Source organism: Poecilia latipinna, unplaced genomic scaffold (genome assembly GCF_001443285.1).
Source record: "Poecilia latipinna isolate Pla-1442-1.1 unplaced genomic scaffold, P_latipinna-1.0 Scaffold2826, whole genome shotgun sequence".
Classification (NCBI taxonomy): domain Eukaryota; kingdom Metazoa; phylum Chordata; class Actinopteri; order Cyprinodontiformes; family Poeciliidae; genus Poecilia; species Poecilia latipinna.
The window spans coordinates 19,225-28,846 of NW_015115442.1; the positions used below are offsets into that span (position 1 = coordinate 19,225).

The following is a 9,622-nucleotide window of genomic DNA, read 5'->3' on the forward strand; positions in this document are numbered from 1 at the left end:
CTGTCTATAAAACGCTTTGAAAAGACCAGTCATCACTTTTGGATTAATGAAATTCGTTGGCTTGTGTGGATGCAACATGACAATTTGAAAAGTTTCATATCATAACTTTGGCATAAGATTAAATTTCTCACATTTTGCTACATTTCAAGGCTTCTACTTTAGGATCTTTTTGGAATAATGAAAATGAAACTTGTAGTGAGCGCTGTTTGCTTTCTAATTTGGTAAAAAAAAATAACTTAAACTGTTCTTTTCTGTCTCCTTTTAGGGTCCTCCAGGTCCACAGGGAGAAAAGGTGAGTGATAACACATGCTTCTGTCATGTTTACTATTTATTTTACATAGGATGCAGTTTGATGATTTTAAGAATCCATTTATTTACTCATAACAGAGTGATTTGTCAATGCCTGTCCTGTTGCTGAAAACCTGTGACTGCCTCTAAATAGAAACTATCAGTGTTGGTGCTTTAAGATCGATACCCTGATTTTGTCTGAGACTCTTATTTTGAAGTATTAAAGAAAGTCGTTAAGTTGTTATCCTCTCGTTTTTAAGTGGTTTCTTAATGAAGACTGTGTGAGGTTCGCTTATAAAACTCAGTTAGATTAGCAATGCTGACGTTACTATTTTTAAGTTGCTCATCTGACAGAAGTAAATCATTGACGGACTAAAAAAAAAAATAATGATCTGTAAACCTTGAAAATGCCTCCAGCGGCTAACCGTTAGCAACAAGTAGTGCAAAAGTTGGCATCTGCTTCCTATCAGACCTGAACCATTTTGCTGCTTTTCAATCAGTCTGAACAGTATTTCAGAAAATCTGGTAAAAAANAAATNAAAAAATCAAAATGTTTTGACCTAGAACATTCAAGCTGGGTATTTTTTGAATGAATTCTTTTGAGGTTTATAAAACATTTTATTCCACCCAAAAAAACCCCCTGAGAAATGGGTCCCTACTGCTGCGACATGAGGACCACCTTAGATTTAAGGCGGATTAAAGAGTTTCTTAATGGCCATATAACAGAACCGTTTAATAAAAAAAATATCTACAAGCTCCTTGTAGATGCAAGTTCATGTACATTCACGCTTAATCTTTTTGTTTTTCCTTAGACTCAAGAGTCTGAACGCAGCAGTCAAAGCATGGGCTATTATATTTTTTTAAGATCTTTTCATTGCCAATCAAACCAACAAAGCTGTATGTGTTATCTCTCCAAAACAAAGTTTTATTAAATAGACATAGTTTTTCATGATACTTTTTCTGTTTAAGCGGCATAAACTTGATTTAAAAGCTTGATTTCTTTTCAATGTGGAAAGTGACCTGACCTGAAGTAGCCGTAGCAAACATGTGTAAGGACCTCCAGTATTTAGAGGCTGCAGTTCATTTGGCCACAGAGAGTGTAATTTGGTATCTGCTCCCACTTCATGTGAATTTAAGTCAACCTGACCTTAGGTTTCAATTCTAACATTCCTTTCTCAGGCTCACACATCCACAGCGCAGAGTGTTAAAAGCCACAGTCCCATGCAGGCTGAAACCCTAAAATGCCTCACTGTGCAATGCTCCATAAAACAACAATGAAGCGTGCAAAATAACCACACAGCTTCTTCACAACTCTGAAGTTCTGCGGACAAAGAGCATGCCTGTGGAGTAACATCAACATTGATCAAATCCCTGAATTTATTCATCATATCCACTGGGTTTGTGTTTGAATGTAAAGTGAAAACACTCTCGAAGGCATCGGTATCAAAACGTAGCAGTGTTGAAACTTAGAATTAAAGCTTTTAAAAGTAATTTAGTGAGCATTTTGTAGCTATAGTTTCTTATAAAACGATTCATATGCTCTGAACTTTTCCACATTTCCTGTTGCTACAAACTTCAGTGTGTTTTTTTGGGGGGAGGCTAAGGAATAAAGAGAAACGCGGAGACCAAGAAACACAGCAGACAGGGCAAAGGGTAAAGTTGTGGTAAAGTTTTCCAAAAGTCAGGTCTTCCATCTGTAGATATACAAAGAGATATACCCTCAAAATACTTGTAGTGAAACTAAAGTCACATTTTTCAGATTTCGATTTGTACAAACACTTTCTCCGTTCCCTTCCTTCTCCCAATTACGCATTGCTTTATACTGGTACATCAAATCCTTATACAATACATTGAAGTTTGTCACATAAAATGTGCATAAGTCCAGGGGGCATTGACACTTTTGCGAGAACCGTGCTTTATTGAAATAGTCACTCCGATTCTGTGTCCGTTTATTGACGATAAACGTAAACACCGTTTCCGATTGTGTGAAACAACAGGAAATGGCGCGCATAAAGTCAAACGCACTGAGAGCAATAGCAGCCGTCAATCTCAGCCAATCTGCAGTCGTTTGGAAACAGATATCTGTTGTGTGTTGTTTCCTCTGACCAGCATCATAAATCGACAACAATAATTTCTTTTCCCTTCTTTTCATTAGTACAACGTCCGGATTTTCACTACCAGACTTACGCGACTGTCGAACATTTGTTTTGCAAGCCGTGAGCTGCGGGGTCCTGTCGAATAAACCGGTGTCCGCTCTTTGCGTGTAAACCACCTCGTCTGCAAGTTTAATGAAATCCAAAACAACTTTGCGCTCCCTTTCCCACCCAGGATGAACAAAGGCTTCGCCGGCGTGGCCGTTCGCAACTGTTTTCCCGTTTAATCTGGTTCTGGCAAAACGGCTCGTTGAAAAATGACAAAAATTCCAAGAACTGTTATCATTTAAAATTACTCATCGACGCTTGTTTTGACGAAGCTTCCCGTCCATGCGTGATAAGTTGCTCGGGTTATTCCACTACTGCAGATCAAAAGTCGATCAAACGAGGCGGCTCGAATGTTCTCATTTGTCCTGATTTTAGACCCGTTAAGGTCATAATTCACCTTCCAACATTTTACTCTCCCTTTGCTTATTTCAAACAACAGCGTGCTTTTGTTTGGGGTTAACTCTAATGTGATAAAGCCACAGTCTTTGGCATGCGGACTGACTGGAAACCCAAATGTTTTAACCTTCAGAGTCGGCCTCCGTCCACAGACGTACACCCCCAGAAAAGGCAGACGGCCAGAAGATCTCTGGGGCAAATAAATCTGGCATAAATGCGGTTCCCACCCGCCCCCTCACCAAAACCTCACACCGCCACTCTCCTTCTTCTCTCCTTCTCACATACCCAATACATGTCATTCCATGTTATCATAAGTGATTTTACTTTCAACCGCAACGAATAGTTGAGGGTTCCTGTATTATTTCACGTTATCAATATGTTCTGCATTACGCCCGAGTGATCTCGGTGTGAGCCTCGGCTTATTGCTGCATCACTGTGTTTGTGCATGTGTTCCTGTATATTTTGCCCTCAGATTCTGAAACAAGTTTTCTTTTCTTCTTCTTCTTCTTCTCTTTTGTAGGGAGATCAAGGTGACCAGGGACCACGGGTATGCGGCTTCCTTTGACTTCTTTGTGATTAGTAGATGAATGTGACTGTGTGTGTGTCCTTACCCCCCCACCCCCCGTTCCTCGTCCCCCGGCAGAATTGTGGGCAAAAGGTTTGAAATGCATGAAATTCCTGGGATAGAGTTCTTCCAATGTGGCCAAATACAACAAGCATCCCAGTGCTGCTTATTTCCACATCGGCAGCGGGTAGGCGGACTTGTGAGAAACTTTTGGGAGATGATTTGCGCTAGAGTCCCCCTGCAGCAGTTGAAAAAAAATGCTCATTTTGACTTCGTCATTGGATTTAATTTGCAGTTTTGTTCCCACCGGCAGAAGAGCTTTGCTCGGTCTCGACAACAACAACAACAACCAAATACCAGTCCTTTCTTCTCGCTAAGTCGACTCGTGATTAACCTCAATTCTAGATGTGATGTGGCATATTCACCGCTTTAATCATTTCCAGCTCTATAAGTCTGACATTTCTATAAAAGTCCAGCATCTAAATGATGCTAATGTAAGTGCTTTTCCATGCTTGATGCTCTCCGAAACAAATTAGTCCATCTCCGCTTAGCAGTCAGTGCAGCTCTCCTTCCCGCCCCCCTCCCCAATAATGGCTAAAAAATGAGCCGTCCTTCTGAGAAACAGGCTGCACAGGTTTGTTTAAAGTAGACTGCATTAAGAGGGGTCACATGTGCTCATGCATGCACACACTTTCACTTCCTCTGTCTCTGCTGTTGTTCATCAAGGGCGGATTGTGTGCTAGTCGGAGTCACTTTGAACGCCTGTAATTGATTTATAATGGGGCAGAGAGCACACAGAGGTTGGCACGACACGAAACGAGAATTCGGCAGCACAGTTCGTCTTGTCAGGAGAACTCCAGCCGTCTCTCAGGCAGATCTGATCCCAATTCAGAGCTGGCGCCCGCCCAGACGTCAGTAGTTCCCTGAGGAACTCTTGTCGGCTCTCCTCCCGGGCGAGTTTCACCCGGTTTTCTTTATGATTTGAGAGTCAATGCAAATGACCTTTTCTGTGAAATTCAATTAGTGGTCTCCAAGTGACACATCTAATGTTTCTCATAAGCATCCACCCAGTTGTAGCCAACTTTTAGGACTTTAGTTGTCCCAGAGTGAATTCCCACCGCTACAATACCTGCAGCTGAAAGTGTTGCTAGAGCTGCACTGATTAAGGACGCACAGGTAGAAATAGTTTTAATTAAACATATTATTTTTACTCTTTTATTTTGGATCATTTTTGACAAGCATTTAAGGGTATGCTAGTCATTTCGAGCCATCGATATTGCGTAACTTTGCAGTTTTGGTTGATTGACAGGTCGCCTGGCCATCACATGGAAACATTGGGACACACATACACATCTACAGGCAATTTATATCGACCAGTTAACCTAACAATTATTATTTTTATTTTTTTTAACTGTGGGAGGAAGCCGGAGTACCAGGAGAGAAACTATTTATGTACAGGGCTCTTTTTGCTGCAAGGAAGCAGCGCTACCAACGGTGCCACTCTTCAGCCCAATTTGTCCCAGTTTGACACATTTTAATGAATATTTACGCAATGCAAAAAACACAAAGTAGAAGATTTACAAAAAGCACGTGCATGTTTTTCATATATATTTAAATATATATTTTGGAATTTTTTTTTATATATTTTTTTTACAAGTTTTGCTCATTTAGAGATGGAAATGTGCTCTTATTCAAGTTGGATGGAGAGTATCTGTGAGAACATTTTTCAAGTCAAACTTGTAGTTTACGTTTTGACTGCATATAAATTATCAAAACTATTTCATTGTAGTTCTCACTTTTTGTTGTCGCCTGGTTAGGTAACATCCTAACCATCCGCCACTATTTAATCTGGTATCATTGCCCATTTTCCCAGTTAATCATGATTTATTATACGTGAAAAAGCATCATGCTTGTAGAGCTAGCAAAGTGCAATTTGTCTTCTAGAATAAATAGAGCATTTTTAAGGTACCGTTTAAGCGTCTTTCTGTTACTGCCGTGTTGCCCCTTTAATGGGCACAAATTAATGCACAGTCGCATTCGAGGCATTACAGGGCGGAAAGCCGAGCAGGTCATTCCCCAAAAATATATTATTCACTTTCTCAAAGCAGCATATTGACTTTTTTTTATATTAGATTAGTGAGTAAATGTAGTGGAACAGCGTTTGAAAGATTTTTCTTAATAAATGAAGGCATAGCTGGACAAGAGCTGGCTGACCTTCGTTCTATCTGTCCGGGTGGAAATGAACCTCATTTCATGGCTCATATTGAGCCTGTGCACGGAGTTGATTACACCCATATGAAAGAAGATGTAAACAACGGAGCATGTCAAGATAATGTCCTCTACGTGTAGCACAGATTACGCTCCTGCCAGGTTGCATCTACATCAGCCGTCCCTCAGAATGCAACAAAAGACAGACTCCCGCTTTTACAGCCGAAGAGAGAGAGCGAGCTGTCCCACGGCACACTTCCTCTGCTTTCTGCCCACATGTCGGGGTCGGCCATTTGTCTGTCCAGAAAGGTCACGGGTCGTATCCAAAAACGAGAGGTTAACCAAGCAGCAAATAATGAATTGACCAGTTTTGACAAACAAACACGCGACCACCTCCGAAGGCGCACTTGTGGATGTAATTAGCCTGAGCTGCTGGCTGTGTGCATCGCACTGTTAGGTGTGTGGTCCTTTTTGATTGTTCGCAGTAACTGCAGCTGTCACGCAAAGGTTGGAGAACTCGTGGATTACTTTGGACAAATCTTTCAACAGCTTACTTTCAAAAGAATTTAACTTTCTTGTCCAGGAATAGTAAAAGCAGTTCACCAGGCTTTGTGAAATACTTGAAAAGAAAGATCCTAACCTTGTAGAAAAGTATTGAACATATTCATTTTTATCCCAGGAAATGTATTTATAATGACATGTCATTTATACCGTGTCTTGGTGACAACCCAAAAAATCCATAATTACAAAGAAATTAAAACAAATCCATGAATGAAAGTCTTTGTAATAAAGACAAATGAGATTCAGAAAGATTGGAAATAATCTGCTGCATTTTTTTTTTACAAATAAAATAGTAAGCTGTAGCAGTCTCTAAGCACAGACACTACACAAGACTCCACTGCTGAAGAAAACTCATGTTGAAGCCTATTTAATCATTGATTCCACCCACCATTTTTAGTAAGAAATTGCATGGTAGATGATCCCAGCTGAAAAGTTAGTGGAGTGTTTCATTATATGGTACAGATAGAAACTTACTGAGATGTCCTTGATAAGAAACGGAGGCCAAGACTATTTCAGATATTTCTACAATAAAAAATAATAACCTATTAACTGGTTTCAGAGAAAGAAAATAAAGCAGCTAGAATCATCTGACTAGTATTCAGTTGAAAATATTTTGGAAAAACTGAAGATTAGATGACATTGAATAAACCAGAAGCACACCTGAGCAAAACATCAGACTGGTTTCAGTATACAGATTATACTTTAAGCTTGCTGAATTCTTACTCCCTTGTCATTTCACTTCTTTATACAATACTGATTTCAGAATTTATTTTTTATTTTTTATTTTTTGGTTGTATGGATTACTTGGTTTGTTATGAATATCTTAGATGTAATTGCTGAATAATAACTTGATGTATTTAAGATTTATTTTGTCCCCTGTAATTTCCAGGAATTAAAATATGTTTTAAACAGTACGCCCATGAGTCTTTAAACCATTTAAGCACAGTATTGCAAAGCCAATCCATAAGTAAATATTCGGAAAATGCAACTGCCTGGTATTGCTAGGGGTTTTTTTGGTGAGCATGACTACTTTCAGGAGATTCTGGCCTGGTCTGGCCTCATATCTTCGTTTTTGTTTACTACAGATCAATTCCCTTTTGCCACAGGCACATATGCAGCAACAGAGTTCCCCACCTAATAACTAACATCCGTTTTGGGAGTAAAGCAAACAAAAGCAGTCTGTAAACGGTTAGGATTTTCTGTCAGCCACTATGTTATCATTCTTACACATGGACATCAGCATTGAAACAGTATGGAGACGGAGCTGTATGTGTATATATATATATATATATATATATATATATATATATATATATACATACATATATATATATATATATATATTTTTTTTTTTTTTTTCCACATTTCAAACACACACCGGTCAGCGAGGTAGTCAACATCGTGTTGACCCGGCCGCATCTTTCCACCGAAATTTTCCGCGTGCATATGGCTCGGAGTGATTGGAAAAGCACAATGTGTATCGTCTTGCATATGCCCCACACTGGATCTCATGCCTGGAGTAAGTGTATTGTCTGTTCCCCCCTGACCATAATCCACTGCTTGTTTTTCCCCTCCTTTGTCTTCAAAATGTTTGAGGTCGTAAATAACTTGAGAAATACTTGTGTTTCGATTCCAGTCGCACACAGCAAGGCTATTGTATCCCCTACTCATTTATGCCGCAGGCATGAATCAAAACAGCTTGCCTTGAAAGCCATATTCCTAATGAGCCATGCTTTTTGAATTATCTTTGGAAAACCAGAGGGATGGCACAAAAGCCATGTTTGGATAAGCCAGATTTTTATCTCGAGCTTGACTACAGATGAAGATTGATCCTTCACAGGACATGTTTATGATTATCTGCCAGTCCTTTAAGAAATACTTTCATGTGTTTAGTTATGGTGGGTATTTGTGGCGAGGCACAACCTGCAGCACAAAGATCACCAACAGAATATGCAATCATTGCAGAACCAGCATGGCGCACGCTTTGCCGTGCAACTGGAACTTGGCTGAAAGTTCGCTTCGACTTTTGTTGTTCAAATTCAATCAATCATTATTCCGCAGAATAGGCCGTTGTGTTTTTAAAAAAACAATACAGTGCAAATGTTTTGGGTCATCCCTCATTTTTTTTTTTTTTTTTTTTTAAGTTTCATAGAGCCAGACATTCATGTAATGTAAATGGACTTGAGCAGTATGGTTTTTTTTTTGTTTTAAAAAATGTTCCTTACTTTGACTGCTGTTCCCCTCATTGTCAATCTAACAATGGATCATTTCCAAAGAGAAGTGGCGTTTTTTTGTTTGTTGAGCGCTTTAACTCTCACTTGTAAGTCTTTTTTAGAAATAAAAAAAAGCACCTGTAAACCTTACTAACTAATTTATCAAAAATGAAGGTGATCTATAGTTTCATGCCTCTTCGTTAGGAAAGAACAAATCCTTAACTTTGCTGTTGATTTGCGTTTGGTAAAACCATAAGGAAGGGAACTAAAGGAATACTGTTTTGGTTGATGTTAGTTAGCATGACTTTGTGTTTTTGCTCAAAAAAGAGGAAATAAAAAGGCTAAAAAAAAAAAAAAAAAAAAAAAATCAAAACAGAGCTACGGACACTATCTCAAAATGATCTACCACACTACGGAGCATTTATTTTCCTGAGATTTAAAAACCATGTTTGGTGGACTAAAACATCACAGCGTCTGGATCCGGATCAAAGTTAATATGCAGCTGTAAATCATTGCTTCCCTCCAACACAGAGAAGTGCCAATGCTGTCTCGTTTTATTCACTTTTCATGGCTAGATTACATCTGTCGTGAAGCTTGTGGAAAACAATAGAGAACTATTTTACTGAATTCCCAATAAACGTCTTAATCTCTTATTTTCTGAAGCACAACAGGGAACAACACGTGGGCTTACCAGTATATAGAAATTTAGACATTTTATAATAAAATCTTGACATATTCTTTGTCTCTGACTTCGAGTAACCATTTGTTTTCCATGTGTTAAAAGTCTGAGTACTTCTTATTTAAAAAAGTTCATTTATATTTCAAACAGAACCACCCAGCCTTCAGGAGTGTGTGGCACCCATATGTGTTTTGTTCAAGCTGGAAGGAAAATTGCTTTGGATCCTGTTTAGTTGACGACATACAAACCATAGCAGTAAAGCTGAACCTGTTATGCTGAGTCTTAAGTGGATACATAGAAAATCAGTTCAAATTGAGCAACAAAACATTTCCTCACACTCTTGTGGGACACTTAGCATGTGTTTTTTTTTTTTTTTGTTTTTTTTTCTGTAAAAAAAAAAAAATATATATATATATATATATATATATATATATATATATATATATATATATAAAAGCGCCTCTCCCCCGATCAGACCCCCCAGCCCCACACAAATCTGAAACAAAAAGGA

General features: G+C 38.8%; 1 protein-coding gene across 4 annotated transcripts in view; it reads left to right on the forward strand.

Moving 5' to 3' along the window:
* The first annotated feature begins 254 nt into the window (after positions 1 to 254).
* Positions 255 to 9,622, forward strand: part of LOC106939310 (collagen alpha-1(XXV) chain-like) — a 51,471-nt gene continuing 42,103 nt past the window's right edge. For all 4 annotated transcript variants that reach the window (XM_015021675.1, XM_015021674.1, XM_015021673.1 and 1 more), the window contains exons 1-2: positions 255 to 292; positions 3,406 to 3,432. The gene's annotated coding sequence lies outside the window, so the exon portion shown is untranslated. The remainder of the gene's footprint in view (positions 293 to 3,405; positions 3,433 to 9,622) is intronic.